Source organism: Malaclemys terrapin, chromosome 4, assembly GCF_027887155.1.
Source record: "Malaclemys terrapin pileata isolate rMalTer1 chromosome 4, rMalTer1.hap1, whole genome shotgun sequence".
Lineage (NCBI taxonomy): Eukaryota > Metazoa > Chordata > Testudines > Emydidae > Malaclemys > Malaclemys terrapin.
Window position 1 is genome coordinate 28,209,498 of NC_071508.1, and position 24,495 is coordinate 28,233,992.

The window sequence follows — 24,495 nt, forward strand, 5'->3', positions numbered from 1 at the left end:
CAAATTTCAACATTAAAAATGTTGAAATTTCAAAATTCAAAAGGTTTTGTTCAGCTTTTCGCGGGCTAATGCAACTTTTGAACTGTGGATGAAAGCTCATAAGTGTGCTGGGTTTTTTTCCCCAAGAGAAATGGACAAACTTTAAAAATGTCATTAGTGAAGGGCTGGGAGATGGTCCATCACTAAGAAAAGGCATTTTTGGATGCATGCGATATGGCAATGAGAGCAGCTCTAATGGGATGGATGCTCACGGGTATGTCTGGTTGCATGTCTTTCAATGCAGGATGACTTTAGAGTCCAGGGGAATGCATGGAACTGAACTGAAAGCAGCCAGGTGCTTTTGACAAGGGTGTGTTCTCCAGAAGACAATAAACAGACTGATCAGTCTGGACTCTGACAGTAACCCAAAGGGGTGTGGTTAGAAAAGGTGGTTGGAGATCAGTTCAAGGCTGTTAATCTTTTGTGTCCCACAAACAAAAGCGAAAAATGGAGAGGCTGAGCTCTGGGGTTAGGTTGCTTTGTACCAGCCATGGAGGAAACAGAGACCAGGAGACATTGCTCAAATCCTTTGCTGATCCTCAGCCATTTATCCATAAAGAAAATCAGGGGCTGAAATGTCTTGTAGTTGACTTGGAGGTCGATCAGAAAGTGCTGAAGAACCCTGGTTCCATTATTTCTCCTTCATTTGGAAGCTTTTTCTATGTGTCTAGATGTCCATGTGGTAAGTGGTAGGTTTGTGTTTCTGTAATTCTTTCTCAGAATGTCCTGGCTCTTCCTGACTCCCCATTAGAACTTCCTTATAATTTCTCTTCATTTTAACCTTGCAGGGTTGTTGCTATGGAGCTGACAAAGGTAAATGTGCAGCAGAATTTTTTTGTTATCCAGACACTCATGGCCATGTTTCTGGGGATTGAGGCCTGTAAATCTTACGCTGAAAGACAGAAAATCCTCCGAGGCAAACTCCGAGGTGTGGTAGGAGAGTCCTACTATTGCCTCCTGAATAACATCTTTCTTGTTAAGGTAATGGAGAAAGCCCTCACTCTCTGGGGGAAAAGCCTGTTTGTGGAATTGGGTTCTGTTATTTACCTTGCTTCACACCAATTCGGCATCTCAGCATTTTTTATTCTTACCCTGAAATTGCACACTGGCTCAAAGGTGTGAATTCTCATGAAATTCAACACAGTCATTATAATTGGGATATACAGGGTGCTGGGTATGGTTGCAGAAATGTTTGCTCCTAGATCTGCATGGAAGAATTAGTGGCATGATGCTGTCGATCTGATGCCATCCATTTCATCTGTCCCACTTCCTCACTCTTATTCTGGGATTGGCCTTCTTGCGGTCATGACGCTGACCTGTTTGGTGAGCCTGAATCCTAGTCTGTGCACACACCCTGGACTTTGTTCCTATACATTCTAAAGGATATTCACAGAATGTCGGCCATCTGCAGCTATACAGAAGGAAGGGAAGCAATTCCTCACAGACTTGTGAGGTTGCAAGAAATAGCCCTTACTCATCCCAGGAAAGACTTCGAAGGCAGCGCTTGGGGAGTTGGGGGGTCAGATGGGGGCTTAGGGCACTTAGAGAGCAGTTAAGAGAATGGGTGGATACTAATCAGTGATGGTAAGAGGACCCCCTCCAATGAGAAGTTGCATTTGACTTTTCAAGGGGAACAGGAGTGGAGAAAAGTTGAATGTGGAGGGAAAGTTTTGCCCTGGTAGCTGCATTGGTTGCCATAAAAGTAAATGGGGGAGTTCATTTCTTGTTCTCCACACTTCAAAGATTTGCTTTTGCTGCCTGTCACTGCACAGCATGGAAACATCAAATTTCGAAAGAGGCCTAAGGGGAAAAAGGTGTCATGGAGGGTGAGGCTTCAAAAATGGAAGCTGGGTGAAATGTGCAGGCTCGGCAGCCCTGGAGAACGAAACCCTTCTCCTTATCCACAGAATTCCCATAATGGCGGAGTGAGCCTGCTGTACACACACAACTTCCCACCTCTGCTCTGAAAGTACCACCTCTCTGGGTGAGAGGGCAGTTCAGCTATCACAGCCCCTCCAGTTTTTAGCCTGTCCACTGTCAGTCAACCAGAGTCAACGGAATCACAAGGGAAGTCAATGCCCATTGACTTCAGTGGGGCCAGGATTTCACCCATAGTTCCTCTGCTGTAGGCACCGTCCTACCAAGAGCAGGACTAAGACCAACAGTTTATTTCACATAGGTCACCAAAGAGCTGTCAGATGGTAGTTTAATTGTTCAGCTGGACTTAGACAGAGGATCTAGAAGCAGAGGCCTTGGTATATTCATGTACACATGCCCTAGATGATGCAAACCCTGTATGGAAAGGATAGACACTGAGATGAACATGTGCGTCTCACTAGGCTGGACATTTCAATCAGGGCTTTTCCCATGAATGTGTATATCATGAACAGGAACGCTGCCTCTTCTGCTTACTGTTCTCATTTTTTTCTGACTAGTTTCCCACCTCTGCCGAGGTTTCCAAAATGGATCATGAAACAAGGACAGAGGAGATGGAACTATTTCTTGTGAAAATACTACAGAAGGTGAACCACTCTCTTTATTGTGAAACGGAGAGAAATGATTCCCCAGACTGCACTGGACTTGCAGATTCTGCTAATGAGCAGCTGGTTAGCAGGCTGGGAATACGGTGTACTCCGGTCATTTTCCTTATGTCCTTATCCTCTATGTCCCTCCTCAATCCTAATTCCTGTTACCTGCACTCACTGTGTGATGTCTAAAATTAGAGGGCAGGAACTATGTCTTTCTGTACCACCGAGTGCACTTTCTGGCCCTTCTCAGATTCAGATTATGGGATGGATTCTCCATGAAACTGGCTCATGCTTTGTCCCAAAGCTTGGATCTCCTCCCAAAATGCAGGGACTATACCCCCAGAGTGGAAAAACATAAATAACCCCCCTTTCCCTTGGCTCCTCCTTTGGCCACGCCCCCTTGGCTCCTCCTCCGGCCGCTCCGCGCCCCCCCCCAGCTGGCTCCTCCAGCCGTACCGCGTCTCCCCCGCCTTGGCTCCTCCGGCCACGCTGCGGCCATGCTGCGCCCCCCCTTGGAGGGGCTCAGTCCGGGGGGAGGGGGCTGGGCATGGCACTGCCTGGCCCGGCCGAGGAAGTTTTTAGGGTGCGGTCGGAGAAGGGGGGGGAGAAGAGGCGAGAAAGTTTCACGTGCCCCCGGGCGGGACTCACCAGCTGCTGAGCGACCTCGGACTCGGAGGAAAACATGACACCGCGCTGGGCGGCCGCCGCAGGAGGGGGAGGGAAGAGGCTCATGGGAAACTCCAGGTGGTGCGGGCTGCCCCCCTGCCCTGAGGCCGGACTGGAGGCTGCGGGCGCGGGGAAGGGGTGCCGGGCGCTGCTCGCTTCTCCCGGGCGCTGTGGGGGAGCGGAGCAGTGGGGTGGGCAGCAGCTGGCAGGCGGGCAGATCCCCACCTCTCTCCGCCAGCTTCCTGCTTCCCTTGGCCTGGGCAGGTGTGCTTGGCAGCCCAGCACTGGACCCGGAGAAGAAGCCTGTTGCTGTTTCCTGATATTTGTCCCCCGATCGCTTCCGGGAGGCACTTGGGACATTAGACGTGTTGGGGCTTCTCGTCCCCTCTCCCATCCCTGCCTCTCTTTGCACTGTACAATGGGCTGCGAGCCGCTGCTAGGAGATGCTGCTGCTGCCGCATCCAGGGGCGGGGAGCGCTCGGCCGCTGAGCCCTGAGCCGCTGCAGGAGGCGGCTGCGGCGATGTTGGGGCCGCGCTGAGCATGGGGCGCAATGGCCGAGGAGCCGGCCCCTTCGCTTCTCCGGCCACGCCCACCCCCCCAATGGCTCCTCCGGCCATGCTGCCCCCTCTTGCCTGCAGGAGCCCAGTGCCGGCCCGGCAGGCGCCACTTTTGAAAAATGTGCTGAGGGGAAGCGGCTGCTTCCCCTGCACCCCCCAAGCTACGCTACTGTGCAGATCCCCATATCCTATCTAACCAACACAAAGGAGCTGCAGCTGCTCTTCCACCCTATAGGTTGGAGTAGCAGTCACGGGGATGGGGGTATGACACCCCTGGCCCTGGCCTGAAGGCAAGATATACATAACTGAAGCAACACCTTATTCAGGCGATTTTATGCCCTTTTTTAGGTAGTGGAGAAAAACATTCTCATTTTTGTCATTGATGAAGTCCACTTCATTGATCCTGCATCATGGGAATTTCTGGACAACTTGCTCTCCAGCATCCCAGTGTTTATGGTCATGTCTCTATCTCCTCCCGGCCGCCAAGCATGGCCTACTTGTGTCTCTGCTGCAAACATCATTAACAGCACAAAGACCACCTACGTTCAGCTGCGGGAGCTAAAACCCTCTGTGATCCTGCAAAAAGCCTGCGAGGACCTTGGGGTGGTCAGCGTCTCCCGGGAGCTAGAAATGTAAGTGATAGGCACCTGATCTGTGCTCTTAGCTGCAAACCAACCTTTCTCCGCAAAACAGAGGGGAGCAGGTCCATAAAGGAGGAACCAAATGGCTCATGGTCAAGTGACTGACTCTGTAGGGTCCATGAAAGCAGGGTCAAAACAGCCCAATAGCCTAGCACCTAGTAAAACATGGTTGGTCCTAACTGTATGCTGTTCCATCTAGGGCTTGGCAAAGATTCACTGTAGCCTAGTGGATAGAGCACTGGATTGGGACTGAGGTTTATTCCTGGCTCTATCACTGTCTTACTGGGTGACCTTGGGCAGATCACGTTGTTTCTCTGTCCCTCAGCTATGAAAAGCACTATAGAAAGTCCAGATATTATTGTTATTAACATATAGCTCTTGGCTTGTCACTGCCTTCTAATGTTCTGGTTTGCAAATACATCCCAGGGCAGTTGCTTGGGGGATCTCTCGATCAGTTTGCTGCTAGGCAGAGAGCTAAGGTGGTACCATCCATCCCCTCTGTTGTGGTGAAGAGTGGTGAGCGCAGAAGGCGAAGATGTTAACTTGACCTTTGTTTCCTGCCCCACCATTCAGCAGTCAGGTGTGAGTGCACCTTAGTACAGCAACTGCCCTGTCAAAATTCCTTCAACTACTCACTCAACGCAAAGAGGGAAAATACAGTCTGAGCTGTTTGAGCTCTGACAGGGAAGTGGCTCTGCGTTGGAACTAGTCTGACTGGAGTGTTTATCAGAGTCCTTTAGAGGGAAGGTGGTCAGAATTCTTTGCTGATATTAAAGGGCCTACCCCTTTGGGGAAAGGAAAGAAAGGCTAGGTTTGCTGCTGGGTTTCAGGTCAACATGGTCAGAGATTATTCCAGCTCTTTAGGCAAAGGGGTTGGCACAGGAGGGGGAGGGAAGGTGAGGCAGCAAAGGTTGGGGAAATGCGGTTTTCTGTCTGGGGTTGTCCCAGGAATCAATGCAGGCAGGGCAGCTCCAGACAGGTTCAGTGGTGGCATGTCTGGCTTGCAGAGCTTGAGAGGGTGTCTCGGCCTGTCATGATGGTGCAATGTGGTTCAGTCAGCCTCAGAGTTGGTTGGATGGAAGCTGAGGAGAAGCATAGAATTAGGCAGCGGGGACAGGTGAGGGAGAAGAAACCAACAGAAATCTTCAGTCTCCCATCCCCTAGGCAGTCTGGGATCCAGTTGGTCCAGTGATGGGGCCCAAAGTCTGGGTGAAGCCTGGGTGTCCTCAGAGTAATTCCCAGAGCCCACAAACAAAGGTAAAATCATCAAAGTAAAGCATAAGCTTTCTGGAGTAACCCCACCAGCCATCAAGTGCCAGTGGCTCCTACACCTCTTCTCAACGTGTCCCACAGGGGGCAGGTGGTGACTTACCCACCCATCTATCTTCATTATTCCAGCCAGCTGAACACAGCTGCCAGTACCTCAAATTTGGGCAACTCCTTCCAGTTCTAGACTCTTTATGCCTATTTCTATATCCATTTGTGACCTGCTGAGAGTCCTCAGCATTGTATCAGCAGTTCCCTTTTTGCTTAGGTAAAACCCAGTCTGTACTAGGCTTCCATCTCCAGTTTTATAAACAGACTTAGCGAACGTCTATCTCCAGGTTGCCCTTTCACCCATTCAAATTGCAAGGCTAAAAATTCATTAAACCTTATTTGATACCTGCTTTCAGCTAAAAGCAATCAACTAAAAAAAACCCTGCACAGTGCATTTTAAAATATTATCCTTATTGTTTTTTCCATTTTACTACTGTAATGCAGATGGCCATGCCAGTACTGTTTCCATATTTGCTAAGATACTAAAGCTAAGCATGGTACGAAAACACTGGATGTTTTCTAAAAGATATGCTCTAGTTTCAACAGGAATTATTTCAGGGAAATTCTATGGGCTGTATTACACTGGCGGTGAGACTAGCTGATCACAGTGGTTTCTTCTGGCCTTAGAATCTGTGAATCGATGAAACATCAGGTAATGAGCAGACTTGGGGGATATTTTGCCAAAGGAAGCTTTACTGACATTTTGAGTCTTTGCAATTCAAGTGGCTGAGAGGCCGCAAATGTCATAGCAACTGGTCAACAGATATTGGCTGAGCCTGTTTAAAACATTGCAAATCAAAAGCCTGGTATAAAATGGAGAGATTTTCAAAAGAGCAACCGGAAGTTAGATGCCTAACTGCTGTATGTGCCTAAGCGAATCTCCTTACCCTCCTCCTGGTTTTGTATAAGTACTGTAGAAGGGACCCTTAAAATAACTCCAAGGACTCCTATGTGACCCCCACACTGGTGTAACCATAGGATCCTAGATTCCATTGTGTGCATTGACTGAAGCAAGAAGTCCCGTGGGGGAGAGGAGGACAGTAATTAATTAAAGATTGAATCATAGTGTGTATGCACAATTAAAGTTGTATGGTGATGTCAATGGGAGCTGCTGGGTGCTCAGCACTTTTGAAATAATCAGGCAATTTATTTAAGTGCCCAAATATGGATTTAAGAGTCTTACTTTAGGCTCCCATTTTTTAAAATCTTGGCATTTATTTATATTATAGTAACACCTAAGGGTGCCAGTCAGGATGAGGGCTCCAGTGTCCCTGCCCTAAAAACACTGAGACTGTATGTTACAACACGTAGCCAAAGAGGGGGGTGGTGGTGGTGGTGGGAATGGGAGGGTGAGAGTTAGGCCTGGTCCATACTAACCCCCCACTTCTAACTAAGGTACGCAAATGCAGCTACGTTAATAACGTAGCTGAATTCGAAGTACCTTAGTTCGAACTTACCGCAGGTCCAGACGCGGCAGGCAGGCTCCCCCATCGATGCCGCGTACTCCTCTCGCCGAGCTGGAGTACCGGCGTCGACGGGGAGCACTTCCGGGATCGATCCCAGAAGATCAATTGCTTACCTCCGGGTCCGGAGGTAAGTGTAGACCTACCCTTAGTCAAACAAGTACATTTTAGCACAATGAACAGTGCTTATGGCTTGCCATCTGCCTTGCCAATGTCAACTGACAGTGTCTTGCAGGCATAAAGGCAGAGGTGACTTTTAAGGAGGGATTTGAAGAAGGAAAAGGTGGGGACTAGATTGACTTTGCCAGAGAGCTTTTCTGCGACTGATAGAGCTTTATGGGAGAAAGGAGGAAGGTGTTTAAGGAAGAGGCTGGCTGTGACAGGTTGGAACTCTGCAGAAAGGTGGTGACACCTATGTGATGAGTTAGCAGAGAATATTTAGGCTTGACATGGTCCAGTTTTAGTAACCTAGTTGCTATTAGTAACATTTAAAAACAAACATGGGGCCAGATCCTCAGCTGTTGTAAACGACCATAGCTATGTTAAGTGCTGATTTACACCTGACTGTCATTTGAATATGAGCCTGATCCCCTGCCCTGCTGCTCATTCACCCCACGACACACTCTGTATCTTCAGTACAGCCCTGCAATCTACCACATAGGAGGCATACAGGATACTTGATGCAGCCTCGTCCATTTCAACTGCAACCTTAGATGTTGTTAAGGCACCTGTCACCATGGTATCTACGTAGCTACCATCCCCAACATCGCCCAAGGAGAATAACAGTCCCTTATTTTAATGGTCAGTGATAGTTTTGTCTCTCTTTAGGTTCTTGATATAGAGAAGCCATGGAATCCCATTTTACTGCGAGGAGTTGCTGCGAAACCTCCATTTAAAGAACATGCTCATCTTCCATCTTTGGGAGGAGGAGGAAGAAGTAGATGATGAGTGGGAAGGCCTTTTCAGTAAGCTACTTGTCATTAACTCATCATCACTTGGTAACCTGGTCTGTTCATTCCCTCTGAAGCACCTGGCATTGGCCACTGTTGCAAGACAGGTTCTTATGTTCTTAAATGCCACAGCCCACTGTATAGTGTATAGTAACTCACCCTCCCAGGCTGTTCTCATCTTTCTGGGAATGTTTGTCGGCCTGGCACTGGCTGCTGGAATTCAGGGAAGGAAGGAGGGTGCAAGGGGCAAAGAGGAGATGTGCTGAGGGGAATGGAAAGAGTAGCTGAACAGGCTAGGAAAGGAGGCAAGACTGGGGCCAGGGAAGGCAGCAGAGAGGGTAAGTGGTGGACGTTCAGCAGTAGAATGCTGGGTTGCAGGGTTCCATTCCTGTCTCTGGGAGGGGAGTGAGGTTGAGTGATTAAAGCATGGGACTGAGTTAGAACTCTTGGATGCTATTTGTCCCTGAGAAATTTCTATTCCTGCTCCAAATCTTTGGGACACTAAAGCTGCTCAAAAAGAGGGCAGGTGGAAAATATGCATTTTTTTAACATTGACAAAACTGCTGAACCATTTTAAGTCTTAACTTTTCAAAAAACCAAATCTGAGGCAGAGACCAAGCATGGAAAATTTCAGTCCCAAAGCTTAATGCCTAACAAAGTTATAAGTCACTGAAAAAAGGTTATAATGCAATTGGTTAGCAACCTTAAAAGGTTTCCTCTATGTGCTACCCCTCTAATAGTGAATAGTTATAGTTTTCCATAATAGAATATGCTGCCACCCAGTGAAATGAAAAAGCAACATATTTAAAACATTAAAGGAAACACTTTCCTACTCACCACACAGTTAATCTGTGGACTAATTGATACAAGATATTATGGTGACAAATATCTTCCAACCAAAAGATTTTGATATTTATGGGAATGGTATCACTTGCAGTTATACTAGCTAAGATATGAGAAATGTAGCGGATAGATTCTTAGATATGTTGTTCAATATTCAGACAAAATACATTTGCCTGAAAACAAAAACAAACCCAGCACATCTGTCCATGTTTTTGATTATTAACATTTGATGGACATGCCTGGCTTGATAAATGGGTAATCAGAATAATACAATCACCAGAAACAAAACGTCTTGCATAGTGCAAAGGTAACACCCTGTTAAACAGAGAGATTTGATGATTATATTGTATAATGTTTCTTTAAATAAAAGCTGTTGTAAATATCAAAACCAAAATGATAATAATTCCATGGCAATGATTCTGTAAGCCTTTTAAAACTTCCTAAATAAATAAGGGGGAAGAGAAAAATAGCAGCCCAGCTCCTGCAGGCCATAAACCAGCCATTTACTTCCTGGGATTAGGCTAGTACTTCCCCATATATTAGTGCCAAATTTCCATAAGGGAAGAAGAGTTACGGTTTCCTCCTAAGATAGGCCATTGATCTGATTTAGGCTGGGAAATCTAGGCGACACCAAAGAGTTGGCTCCCAGAAGAACCAGCCTCGGAATGTTGTGATTAAGTAGAAATGCAATGGAACCTGTTTTGCATTCTGGGTGATAGAGTTTATTCTCACACCCAAATGGTTATAATGGCTGTTCCCATTAGATCTTGTCAAGTATTGTTTTGCTTTGGATAGATTTAAAAAGCAAACAAATTAAAATGTGAGTTCTTGTAATTGTTTTTTCTCCTTTCTCTCCGTGCAGCCAATGCCATCAAGGTCATCACCTCCAAAACGGAATCGCTTTCCAGCTCAGACAATGAATTGTACATTTGCACCATTCGCCAGAATGTTAAGTTGCAAAATATTATGCTGCCCCCTACCTTAAAAGGTGAGGGTCTGATCCTGATGTCTCCCGCCAGTGGGGACACAATGTTTCTGCTCCTTAAGGGCAGCAGTTAAAGAGGGCCTGGGAGCTTGAATGCGGCAGACAGCGCAGGTCTGAACTTTGGAGCAAAGCGGAGAAGCACGAGTCTGAGCTCTGCAGAATAGGCCAGACCTTCCAATTAGGCAAGAAGTATGTGTAGTGGTTCCTCACTCTCAAGTGGGGATGGAGGCCACCCGGCCTCACTACAGGCAGGTAGTAATCAATAGTCTATGGGGAAGTTCTGGCCCGGGAGAGGGAGAGGGGGAGGGTAGAGCACAGGCAGTCTATGGCCCACAACCTCCTGACTGGAGCAAACAGCAATTAACAGTCTATGGCCCACAACCTCCTGGCTGGGGCAGAGCAAAAGCAGGCCTAAGGTGCAGGAGCGGCTCTAGCGTTTTTGCCGCCCCAAGCAGGGGAGGCAGGCTGCCTTCGGCGACTTGCCTGCGAGAGGTCTGCTGGTCCCGCGCTTTGGCATACCCGCCGCCGAATTGTCGCCAAATCCACGGGACCGGCGGCTCTCCCGCAGGCAAGCCGCCGAAGGCGGCCTGACTGCCGCTCTCGCAGGGACCGGCAGGGCGCCCCCCGTGGCTTGCCGCCCCAGGCACGTGCTTGGTGCGCTGCTGTCTGGAGCCGCCACTGCTAAGGTGGGTAGACTGCCATCCCAGGGGTTAGGATGACCAGATGTCCTAATTTGATAGGGACAGTCCCGATTTTTGAGGCTTTTTCTTATATAGGCTCCTATTACCCCCCACCCCCTGTCCCGGTTTTTTACACTTGCTGTCTGGTCACCCTACCAGGGGTGGGGTTGGCAGCAGTGGATAGGGAGACCTGGGCCCACCCTACTCCACTGGGTCCCAGCCCAGGGCCCTAACGGTGGCAGTAAGGGCCGGCTTTAGGACCTGTGGGGCCCGATTCCGCGGTCCGGGTCTTCGGTGGCGGAGGGGTCCGCTCCGCATCTTCTGCGGCACTGAAGGACCCCCCGCCGCCGAAATGCCGCCGGAGCGGACCACCACCGTGTGAGCCTAAAGCGCAGGGCCCTCTTAGGCGCGGGTGCGGGGCCCTCTTACCCGTGGGGCCCGATTCCAGGGAATTGGCCTAAAGCTGGCCCTGGTGGCGGGGAATCCTTGGGGATTCTCGTCTGTCTCCTCCGACCGCAGGGCGCAATTCCACTCAGGGCCTAGTCTGCAGGGCCATCCTTAGGATTTAAGGGGCCCTATGCAGTATTATTAAACTGGTGCCCCTATGCCCGACAGCAGCCTGGGGGTGGGGGGGAGGTTAGGGACGAGGCAGCAAAAGATACCGGCCCCCCCGGCCTGCCTCAAGGTGGTGGAGAATCACAGTTCCCCGCAGAGACCCCCTTACCCTCTCCCTCACACAGAATGCGTGGTGCTGGCACATTCGGCTCTGTGAATACAGCCCTTGCCTAAGGAGACTGCAGTGCGCACTGGGTGTGCAGGAGCCAACCCGCTCTTACCTCCTGTCATGGACAGTGGGTGAAGCTGCCCCTTGGGAAGGCTAGCTCCCCAGCCCACCTCTTCTGCCTGTGGCCTCACCCATACTCCACTCCTGCTCTGCTCCAGGCCCTGCCCCACTCCACCCAGGCCCTACCCTCTCCCCATTGTCTCCCTCCTCTCTTCCCTCCCCCATCGTGCTCACCCCCTTCCAGCCAAATCGCTGAACCCAAATGAAGCAAATGATATTTGAAAAAAACACTCTTCTGCATTTTCTTTCTAAAGAAAATGGGGCATGTTTTCCACTGCATGCCAAATGGTGAAGACTGGACATGCAGAAGGTACCTAATTAAAAGCACTAAACTTGGAAATAAAAAAATGTCAGTCACAGGTTTTTTGATATGCCCTGAAGTTTGTCAGAGATTTATTTGCAAAAACTTTGCAGTAAGGGCGAGTCAGCTGTCTTGCTGAATACAACATTAAGAATGGAATACATGATGCAACTCTTCTCTGTTTTACATTTTCTTAATCAGTATTTCTAAGCTGATTTTATATTTTAAATGTATTCTTAAGCCTTCATAAAGTAATCATTCCAGATTACTACATATTTAACTCACTGAAACAAAAATATTATTTTAAATTAATCAGTCACAGAGGTTTAGTGTGTTCATAACAATGTTCATTGCTTTTAGAAAAAGGGAACACTAATTTACTTTGTGTGATCTCCATAACAATAGACATGCTTATGAAATTTCACCAACTTTAAAATATATGTTTTCAAAGATTTTAGGCATAACAAAGGATGTTATATCTCACTAAGTACTGATTTTGCTGAAGGGTTCTCTTAAAACTAGTTCATCATATAGTCAGAAGTAAAGAAAGGGAAACTCTTTGTCCAGCTATCTGGAAGGAAAGGGGTGTTGTCCCTTTAAGGGCTCTCTTCAATGTGGGGGGCATATGAAGGGAGAAAGGGATGGACAGGAAGATTTTGGAAGCAAGTTTTTTTACTATAGTAATTAAAATTAAAATGTGTATTTTAGATAGATTTTAGGTGGTCTTTTGAAGGATTTATTTAAAAAACTATGTCTGAAGATCCAAGCATTTAAGGCTGAAGATGATTGTGTATCTAAAAATCTATGCAAGGATTTTTTAGAGATGTGATTTTATAATCTTAAGGAAATCATCTGCAAACTCTTGGAAGGTGGTAAGGTGATAGGGAATAGCCAGCATGGATTTGTAAAGAACAAATCATGTCAAACCAATCTGGTAGCTTTCTTTGATAGGAAAACGAGTCTTGTGGATAAGGGAGAAGCTGTGGATGTGGTATACCTAGACTTTAGTAAGGCATTTGATATGGTCTTGCATGATATTCTTATCGATAAACTAGGCAAATACAATTTAGATGGGGCTATTATAAGGTGGGTGCATAACTGGCTGGATAACCGTACTCAGAGAGTTGTTATTAATGGTTCCCAATCCTGCTGGAAAGGCATAACAAGTGGGGTTCCGCAGGGGTCTGTTTTGGGACCGGCTCTGTTCAATATCTTCATTAACGACTTAGATATTGGCATAGCAAGTACGCTTATTAAGTTTGCAGATGATACCAAACTGGGAGGGATTGCAACTGCTTTGGAGGACAGGGTCATAATTCAAATGATCTGGACAAATTGGAGAAATGGTCTGAGGTAAACAGGTTGAAGTTTAACAAAGACAAATGCAAAGTGCTCCACTTAGGAAGGAAAAATCAGTTTCACACATACAGAATGTAAAGAGACTGTCTAGGAAGGGGTACGGCAGAAAGGGATCTAGGGGTTATAGTGGACCACAAGCTAAATATGAGTCAATAGTGTGATGCTGTTGCAAAAAAAGCAAACATGATTCTGGGATGTATTAACAGGTGTGTTGTGAGCAAGACACGAGAAGTCATTCTTCCGCTCTACTCTGCGCTGGTTAGGCCTCAACTGGAGTATTGTGTCCAGTTCTGGGCATCGCATTTCAAGAAAGATGTGGAGAAATTGGAGAGGGTCCAGAGAAGAGCAACAAGAATGCTTAAAGGTCTTGAGAACATGACCTATGAAGGAAGGCTGAAAGAATTGGGTTTGTTTAGTTTGGAAAAGAGAAGACTGAGAGGGGACATGATAGCAGTTTTCAGGTATCTAACAGGGTGTCATAAGGAGGAGGGAGAAAACTTGTTCACCTTAGTCTCTAAGGATAGAACGAGAAGCAATGGGCTTAAACTGCAGCAAGGGAGATTTAGGTTGGACATTAGGAAAAAGTTCCTAACTGTCAAGGTGGTTAAACACTGGAATAAATTGCCGAGGGAGGTTGTGGAATCTCCATCTCTGGAGATATTTAAGAGTAGGTTAGATAAATGTCTATCAGGGATGGTCTAGATAGTATTTGGTCCTGCCATGAGGGCAGGGGACTGGACTCAATGACCTCTCGAAGTCCCTTCAGGTCCTAGAATCTATGAATCTTCACCAACTCACTAATGAAATATTTTTAAAGCAAATTTTAAACTAAGGTCCTGTAGACTAACATGTTCTGAGTAAATATTACAGTAATGCACAACTGGTTTTGTCAGCAAATTCAGAAACTGACAATATATACGTAGGGGTTGCCAAATGCCTGTTAAATGGGTTCATTGCCACTTGAATGGCTCTTTAACAGTTTCAGTGTTGTGCTAATAGGTCTGGTAGGGTGGAAGACTTTTTCACTTTTAAGTTACTAGATCCCTTCCGGAGTAAGAGTCACCAGGCTGCAGCAGCCAGCTATGGGAGCCTGCAGGAAGGGTCAGAACAGGGATAGGAAGAGGCAGGAGGGGGACAATAAGACCCAGTGGTGCCCTAAATTTTCAGGTGCCCTAAGTAGCCTCCTATGCCTAAGGACAGCCATGCTAGTCTGGGATCATGTTCAGATTCCAGCTCCCTAGAAGAGAAATAGAATCATAGAATATCAGGGTTGGAAGGGACCTCAGTAGGTCATCCAACCCCCTGCTCAAAGCAGGACCAATTTCAAATTAAATCATCCCAGCCAGGGCTTTGTCAAGCCTGACCTTAAAAACCTCTAAGGAAGGAGATTCCACCACTTCCCTAGGTAACCCATTCCAGTGCTTCACCACCCTCCTAGTGAAAAAGTTTTTCCTAATATCCAACCTAGACCTTCCCCACTGCAACTTGAGACCATTACTCCTTGTTCTGTCATCTGGTACCATTGAGAACAGTCTAGATCCATCCTCTTTGGAACCCCCTTTCAGGTTGGTAGTTGAAAGCAGCTATCAAATCCCCCCTCATTCTTCTCTTCTGCAGACTAAACAATCCCAGTTCCCTCAGCCTTTCCTCATTAGTCATGTGCTCCAGCCCCCTAATCATTTTTGTTGCCTTCCGCTGGACTCTTTCCAATTTTTTCACATCCTTCTTGTAGTGTGGGGCCCAAAACTGGACACAGTACTCCAGATGAGGCCTCACCAATGTCGAATAGAGAGGAATGATCACGTCCCTCGATCTGCTGGCAATGCCCCGACTTATACAGCCCAAAATGCTGTTAGCCTTCTTGGCAACAAGGGCACACTGTTGACTCATATCCAGCTTCTCGTCCACTGTAACCCCTAGGTCCTTTTCTGAAGAACTGCTTCCTAGCCATTCGGTCCATAGTCTGAAACAGTGAATGGGATTCTTCCATCCTAAGTGCAGGACTCTGCACTTGTCCTTGTTGAACCTCATCAGGTTTCTTTTGGCCCAATCCTCTAATTTGTCTAGGTCCCTCTTATATCCTATCCCTACCCTCCAGCGTATCTACCACTCCTCCCAGTTTAGTGTCATCTGCAAACTTGCTGAGAGTGCAGTCTACGCCATCCTCCAGATCATTAATGAAGATATTGAACAAAACCGGCCCCAGGACCAACCTTGGGTCACTCTGCTTGAAACCAGCTGCCAACTAGACATGGAGCCATTGATCACTACCCGTTGAACCCGATGATCTAGCCAGCTTTCTATCCACCTTATAGTCCATTCATCTAGCCCATACTTCTTTAACTTGCCGGCAAGAATACTGTGGGAGACCGTATCAAAAGCTTTGCTAAAGTCAAGGAATAACACATCCACTGCTTTCCCCTCATCCACAGATCCAGTTATCTCCTCATAGAAGGCAATTAGGTTACTGAGGCATGACTTGCCCTTGGTGAATCCATGCTGATTGTTCCTGATCACTTTCCTCTCCTCTAAGAGCTTCAGAATTGATTCCTTGAGGACCTGCTCCATGATTTTTCCAGGGACTGAGGTGAGGCTGACTGGCCTGTAGTTTCCCGGATCCTCCTCCTTCCCTTTTTTAAAGATGGGCACTACATTAGCCTTTTTCCAGTCATCTGGGACCTCCTCCGATCACCATGGATTTTTAAAGATAATGGCCAATGGCTCTGCCATCACATCCGCCAACTCCTTTAGCACCCTTGGATGCAGTGCATCCGGCCCTGTGGACTTATGTTCGTCCAGTTTTTCTAAATAGTCCTGAACCAAACCACTTCTTTCTCCACTGAGGCTGGTCACCTCCTCCCCATACTGTGCTGCCCAGTACAGCAGTCTGGGAGCTGACCTTGTTCGTGAAGACAGAGGCAAAAAAAGCATTGAGTACAATAGCTTTTTCCACATCCTCTGTCACTAGGTTGCCTCCCTCATTCAGTAAGGGGCCCACACTTTCCTTGACTTTCTTCTTGTTGCTAACATACCTGAAGAAACCCTTCTTATTACTCTTAACATCTCTTGCTAGCTGCAACTGCAAGTGTGATTTGGCCTTCCTGATTTCAATCCTGCATGTCAATATTTTTATACTTCTCCCTGGTCATTTGTCCAATCTTCCACTATTTGTATGCTTCTTTTTTGCGTTTAAGATCAGCAAGTATTTCACTGTTAAGCCAAGCTGGTCTCCTGCCGTATTTACTATTCTTTCTACACATCGGGATTTTTTTTCCTGCAACCTCAATAAGGGGGAGTGTAGTGGTCCCTTGCTCTCCAGCTTTGAGGGAGGCCACTCAGTCTCACTACAGTCTGCTTAACAGGCATTCTTCTGGCGTTTGTACTGTAAAAGGTTCTCCCCTCTTTTTGCCCCAATCTAATTCCTGAATACGCTGGTCTGCTCTTGGAGTCATGCCAGGCCTCGAGTCCAGTAGTTGGCACTCTAGCTCGGTGCAGCAGAGTTCTGATGCTGTTCTGGGAAGCCGCTTTAAGTCTCATTTAAATGACAAACTATTAAGAATTAATATAAACACAGCCCTCCTAATAAATTCTACAGTCAAATTAAGGTACTGAGCAGTTATGGTGGCTCCTGGATCAACTCATGGTCAGTACAAAAATCCAGTGTGTGAATTCCCTGTGACTGCCCATTATCAGTAGTTGCTGGTGAAGGCAGCTTTCAGAAGAGATAATTGACGTGTTAGCTTCCTCAGGTCAGTTCATTTGTAGGGTAAAAAGGACAGGATCCAGACAGGACATCCATCCTCCTCTCACTCCCAATGCTAAAGCTAACCACTGTAATCTTACTGTCTTGGTCTCTCAGGAGCACCCAGCATGGAGAAGTGATGATTTACTGAATGACTTGTTTTCGGTAGGCATCGCACTGGCTGAGTTAGACAACATGAGCTCTTCGGAGCAGCTGGTAGTGAAATGTGCGGCTATCATCGGGCTGACTTTCACGACTGAGCTGCTGCTCCACATCATTCCCGAATGGACCAAGAGGAAGATGAATCAGACGCTTGCAGCCCTGGTGGATTCCCACATCTTCAAGTGTTTTAATAAAAGAAAGGACTCCCAGAAAGCACAATCACAGGATATGCCCTCCACAGAGTTACTTGTTTGCCCCGGGACGGTGAGACCAATTGGACAAGACTCAGGTATGTGGAGCTGGCCAGAGACTGGGGGCATCAGAGTGTGCTGAAATCCCACTGCTCCTTGTCTGTGCTCTTGGTGATCTTTCCAGAGTGCTCTGTGAATCCTTCTTGTTAACATGCATAAAGTGCAGGGGCTGTCTCTAGTAGGAAGGAACTGTACAAATCATTAGATTTTTTTTGCCTGTAGTTTTTAGTACTTTCTTACATCTTAAATGTATCTATTGACAGTCACAGCCTACACAATGGAATCTCGCATCACACTTTGAAATAAACTCCTGAGAAGCATCTGTTTCAGGGTAATCATCAATGCCTTTTTTCTTTAAAAAAATAAAAGAAAATTCTGTACAAAAAACTCAGCTGTTGCAGCATTAGGAATGCTATTGTAAATGCATTCAAGTCACTCCTGCGGTATCTAGAGAGAGACAGTTGGGTCCAGAGGATAGGAAACTGGCCTGACACATACAGGAAACCTAAGCTCTACTTCTGGCTCTGCCACTGACCTGCAAATCACTTCATCTCTCTGTGTTTCAGTTTCCCGTCTCCCACTTTTCTGACTCATATGTAGATTATAAACTCATTGGGGCAGGGATTTTCTTTTATTACGCATTTATGCAGTCCCAGGATAATGTAACCCTCATTTCAGTTGAGATCTCTGTTGAATTACTTTAATACAAACAATAATAACCAGGATGTGGCAGCATATATGTTAAAGTACTAAAATATAGTCATTCAAAAACCCCTAACATACTGTGAGGACGAACAGAGGTCAAAATGGGCTGGTATGAGCTAATATGACTTACCTGAATTTTTTATTTTGTTCTATTCTCCTTGTACCTCACCTAGATTCCACCAAACTCTCCCTACAGTATCTAAGAGCTTGTCTACACACAGATTGGCACAGAAATCACCACACATCTTTTGTTATTTCACATCTTTTGTTATTTCGGTGCAAGTCTGGCACCAACAATAGCAACAGGCGTGAATTAAAGTGGATGAGGTTATTTTGTCATCCACTGGTGTATAGCCAAGTGGTGATAATTCATACAGTGTGGAACTCTGGCCCAAATCTGGTGGTTGAGGAGCCTGCTACATCCATGGCTAAGGACTGAAATTTTTAGCTCAGGCAGTAATGTCTCATGCTTTCAGATCTGGTGGTCCTAGGTTTGATCCCGACCACCAATGACCCACCCCCCAGGGCCGTGTTACACCTTTAGTGTGGACAGTTGCATCAGTGGCTGCAGCAGAAACAGAGCCTTGTGTGCTCAAATGCTGGCCTTGCTGAGAGGGGATGGATAAATCCACGTTATCTTTCAGATATCCGCTCTTCTGTTTATAACCGAATCAAGCAAGAGCAGCTGGTGATACAATGCGGCGTCATGGCGTTTTGCATGCCAATGCTGCAGGAAATGGCCTCCGAGTGCTGGCTGAAGAGCCAGAAGAAAGCCTTACATCTCAAGTGTGTGAGCTATCTAGAAGGGCAGGCTCACAAATGCAGATGCTGCGGAGAAGGGGACTTCATTTCATTTCACCGCCACACCGTGGAAATGATGCTGGAGAGCATCGAGTCTCAGGAAAACATTTCTGAGCAGCACAAGGAATACCTTCAGGGTCCTTCATTTGAAGGTAAATGGAAGCCCTTGTTTCCACAGCACTCCCCAGACTGGGCTCCCCAAGGGACCATGCTGTCGGGAGGGGGCAGAATCTTACAGGGAGGCCTTTGCTCGCTGCTGCAGAGACTAGGGCTATGCAGGCAATGCACTGACTGCACAGTCCTCAACGCAGCTCTGCGTCCCAATACTGCACGGGAGTGTATTGCGCTTCCGCGTTCTCTGAGACATGGGGCCTAGTGGGTGTGACTAAGTGTACCTCTGGGCATCTTCTGCTCTCAGCTGGTTGGATGCACCAGACACCTTTGCCAAGTCCCTTGATCTCTTCTCCTTCACTTCCAGTAGCCCTGTTTGCTTTGTATCCTCTCCCACGCTAGGGGAAATCTATCTGGAGAGGCATCCTGGCCCCCTTTCCAGGCTCTCCCAATCCCCTTATTTTTTCCTATATCCCCACTCTCTACCCCTCAACCCCCACATATGCTGTAACCTTTCCATGCCCCCTGGTGTCAGGAGCTGAAGGGTAGGGGAATGTCAAGGACTGTGGTGGGGGCAGCGTGGGGCTGTGAAGGAGTAGTGAGAAGCAGGCAGAGGTGTGGAGTGGAAGGACTGTGTGCGGGGAAGGAGGCTATGTTAACTGGGCTGGTAATATGTGAAGGCGGAACCTGGGCTGGCCCAAATTCTGCCTTCAGCTACACCTAGACACAGGGTCTAGGGTATTCCACAATTCCATGGCTGCGGGGTTTGCTGGGGAACTGAGTCCTTGCCCCAGAACTGTTCTTCATAATCTGAATTTTCCTGTTGGAACAGATATGTTTATAGGCTTTATGATGATGGAGAAAATGGAAACAGATGCAGTGTCACCTACCTGAGTCTGCAGAGAGCCTGAAACAATGGCTTTGAGGAAAAATGGCTGAGAGAGGTGTGATCTGTCCCATTCATCTCAATCAGGACCCTGTGGACTGTTTCAGCAGCCATAGAATTTTCCAAGGAATTCACCCTGTTGGTGGAATTTGGGAGTTCTGCTGCAAGCTCTTTGAGGCAGGGACCTTTTGTTCTGTGCTTGTACAGCCCCTAGCACAGGGGGGTCCTGATCTGTGGCTGGGTCTCCTGGACACTATGGCAATGCAAATAATAGTTGTTCCACAGAGCACAACAGGCACTGGCTGTGTAACCCCCACAGGTAGGGCCCTACCAAATTCACGGTCCCATTTTGGTCAATTTCATGGTCATGGGATTTTAAAAATCATAAATTTCATGATTTCAGATATTTAAATCTGAAATTTCATGGTGTTGTAACTGCAAGTGTCCTGACCCAAAAGGGGGAGTGGAGGGATCACAAGGTTATTGTAGGGGGGTTTTGGTATTGCCACCCTTACTTCTGCGCTGCTGCTGATGGGGTGATGCCTTCAGAGCTGGGTACCTGGCCAGCAGCTGCTGCTCTTTGACCACTCAGCTCTGAAGGCAGGGCAGAAGTAAGGGTGGCAATACTGTGACCCCCCCCCCACAATCCTCTTTTGGGTTGGGACCTCTAGTTTGAGCAACGTTGGTCTCCCCTGTAAAATTGGTGTACTTTTACCCTATACTATACAGAAGACCAGATTTCATGGAGAAGAAGGGATTTCACGGCCCGTGATGCGTTTTTCACGGCCAGTAAGAACTTAACCTTTAGAGTTTTGTCTTTTAAATGTTTAGATTTTAAGTGCTTTTGGAGAGGGAACATCTTTGTAGTCTGTGTCACTATAGCACCTAGCACAATGGCCCACTAGCTTCCGCTGGCCACTGCCATGCGGATAGTGATGAGAAGTTGTTCTACAGCTCTTTATTAATATGTGTTTCTCTCTCCGATTTGACAGGGATGGAGAGAAAAGCTGTGACAGCCGAGGCTTCCCTAACAAGCACATGCTCCCCTGAAAGTGTCCAGAGGACAAGTGAAGGTAAAACGTCCCATCAGATACAGAATTCACAGTAACCTGGAGGGAACGAGGCAAGACCACCACACTCAAACCCAGGGAGCTGCAGAGAGAAAGAGGGGTGAAAAAGGAAGTGGCTGAGAGGGAGAGAGATTGAGTGAAATAGTATGGGTGAAGGTATGAGACAGAGCACAAAAAAGAAAATGAAAGAGGCAGGTAAAGTATTGGTATGGATAGTGGAGAAGGATTCAGGGGCAGTGTAGTACTAGTAGCACATACTCACCTAGTGGGCACCCCTCATGCTGCCTTGCACAGGGTCCTTGTCTCTGGCCTCACCCACTGGGCTCACTCCCTGCCCTTGAATGGCCTTTCTCAGGCTTCCTCTTCGCCCCTTCTGGGTATGCTGTGGCATGCCCATCTGACCAAGGCACATGGAAATTTAAACCCCTTTCAGGGATAACATGAAGAAGTCCAAATGAAAGTCCAATCAGATCTTCAAACTAATACCTCTTCTGCAGCCTCAGGGTCCACTGTAGTTCCCTTGCTGGCCCTGCCTCAGGACTTCTCCTGCAGAGGCCTAACCCACTCCTGTAGAGTTCTTCCTCTGGTGCTTCCTGTCTGTTAAACCTGCTGCTAGGGCTTTGCTCGATCAGAAACCGGTGGCCACTGTAGTCTGTCCCCACCTGAGCACCCTCAGTCTACTTAAAATGTCTTGCTCTGCTTCCTCTGTCCAGGAGGCAATTAGTTAATCACTCCCAAGTGTGGAGTATGACTAATTGGGGTTCTTTCCCTTGCCTTGCAGGTGATGGGGAGAAAGCCCCTTCACAGGCTTTTTTGCTGCCCCAAGCAAAAAAAAAAAAAAAAAAGAAAGAAAACAAACGGGCAGCAAAAAACGGCAAAGCAAAAAAAAAAAAAAAAAAACCTGCGGCGTGTCCGGAGCCAGGGTGCAGGGGGACTCCCAGCACTGCAGATGTGCCCCAGGGCGGAGGGGGCGGCCGGAGCGGAACAACAACAAAAAAAAAAAGCGGCCGTGCCGCCCTAGGATTGGGCAGATTGCCGCCTCGTACAATCTGCCGCCCCAAGCACGAGCTTACTCGGCTGGTGCCTGGAGCCGGCCCTGCAGGGAGCAATTGACTATGGCCCAGCCCCTCAAAGGTATTTAGGCATCTAACTCCCATTGATTTCAATGGAAGCTCAGTGCCTAAATACCTTTGAGGCCTAGTCCCCTGAGTCACTACTGAACCAGTGCCCTACCATGGTGCTAGGGATTGCTGCCCGGCTGGAGACTTCCCATTGTTCAGATGAAATGTAAACTTGAGCTCTGTAAGATCCTACGGCAAGTGAGGCAAGAAGAAGGATCCAAGCCCAGGTGTTCTGATCAAGTTCCAGTTTGGGTCATTCCTTTCAGCCTGCTTCAGTTCAGGCAGTCTGAATGTTGAAACATTGGCTCTCTCTAAAGAATGCTGCTGGTCACAGTACGAGTAGGAAAATATGTGCAATATGTACCAAACCTATTGCAAATAATTTAAGAGAAGAGTAAGCCTACTTCAGTGGAGTTGGACTAAAGTGAATTTGACCTAGTATGTTAATTTACGAGAACGTACAGCTTTGCACAGATTCTGCGAAAGAACTGGACATTTAGTTCTTAATGAAAAGAGGAGTTAGGTGGATTAAAGGTACCGTGTGTGGTGGTGTTTTATGATAATAATTAAACCTCTCTCTATATATTCTCCCCTACACCACTGAGCTGTTCATCGCACCAGATCTAAGAATGTAACAAATGGAGTAGGGGCATTATGCTTATTGTGGTAATAAAATAGGGCCAAACAGGGCACTGAAAATACAGTAAAACTTCCTACAGTATTTATACAGTGTCTTTCAATGGCGTCATGTTTTACAGTTTATTTAAACATGGATTACTCACCCACCAAGAAATGCAGCCATCTCTGGGGTGGAGTACTGCAACTACTCTGTGTCAGCAACATTACCCAACAGGGTGTTTTAAGGAATAGGAGGGAAGGAATAACCATTTCAAATGACACTCCGAAAAGTGTTTATGAAGCCGAATGTACATTTCCACAAAGAAATTAGGTCAGGACATCACGGTTGCCACCTCTAACTCTTGAGAAAAGTGCTATGAAATCTTTCATGACCATGAATGGTCAGTACCTGAGTTTAATATGTCATACAAAAGACAGTCATACTATGCTGGTTGTGGTCCTTTTGCAGAAAGAAATGAAGGGAGCGTTCAAGTCGTCATGTACAAAAGAGTACAACAGAAAATGGCTAATGTCCAATGGCAAGTCTATTGGGATGGTAGCCACTTTCATAGAGGCAGCAATCTCTTTCTCAGCTGCAGACTGCAGGTGGGGTCACGATGAAAGTTCATCACACTCTCTTTCCAATAAGCAAAGGCAGGTGATGACTCTAAGGTTGCTTTTCAGAGGAACTTTATTCTTTGATTCTTTTTCATGTTGAGCAGGTGCACCCTTGACTAGGATCTCTGTGTCCAGGCAACCATCTCCTGAAATTTTCATGATCCCCAATGCCAGTAAAGATTCTTCTCTATGTAGGCAGCATGTATGAGAACCATTTGTCTTGAACAAAGGATGTGTGCAGCAAGCACTCTTAGATATGCCTTCTCCCTTGTTCTCTGAATTTCAGACATCACTACCTCTACTTTCTCCAAGAAGTTAGAGTTATTACTTCCACAAGACATTGAGAAAGGTAAATTCAAGCTTATCTTCCTGGAATGTAACAGACGAGCCAGGGGTTCTTTTTTAGACTCAGTCAGTGCAGCAGTGAGAAATTAAAGACCAAATTCATGCTTGACTATAACAGCTTCTAACCCAAACAGAACTGTGCTTGTCTAGCTCAAATCACAGCTTTATTAGATATAGGACTTCCACTGGTTTCAATGTGGGTTGCATCTTTGTAACGGAGAGCAAAATTTGCCTCCTCAGCATCATATATTAGCCTGAAAAAATCAGGAGTGAAAAATACTGTTTAAAAGAAAGCAACAAACAAAAATAGGTGACTAGAGGGAACTGAATTTCTCCCCCTTCCCTCTGACTAACTAAGGCTATGTCTACACTAGGGACCTTACAGCGGCACATCTGTACCGCTGCAGCTGCACTTCTGTAAGGTCTCCCGTGTAGCCGCTCTATGCTGGGGGGAGAGAGCTCTTCCATCTGCATAATTAAACCACCCCCAACAAGCAGCGGTAGCTATGTCGGCAGGAGATGCTGTCCCACCAACATAGCCCTGTCCACACCGACGCTTTTGATGGTGAAACTTATGTCAGTCGGGGCGTGGTTTTTCACACACACCCCGACCAACAAAAGTTTTGCCAACAAAAGTGCTAGTGTAGCCAAAACCTAAAATGCTGCACTGAAAAGAACCTTTAACAGTTTGATGAAGTGCATTATGGACTAACAGGTTTGGGCAAAAAACCCACCTAGTGGTTCTCAACCTGTGGCCCGCAGGCTGCTTGTGGCCCAATCCGCACAGAGCTGCGGCCCATGTGACATCCTGAGGGCCATAGAGGTAGTATTGGATGTGGCCCACATAACAGATTGTGGGCTACATATGCAGTTCACAACGGTAAATAGGAT

At 47.0% G+C, this 24,495-nt stretch overlaps 1 pseudogene; it reads left to right on the forward strand.

Moving 5' to 3' along the window:
* LOC128836069 (adenylate cyclase type 10-like) overlaps positions 1–24,495 on the forward strand; it is an 82,532-nt pseudogene that overhangs the window by 37,512 nt on the left and 20,525 nt on the right.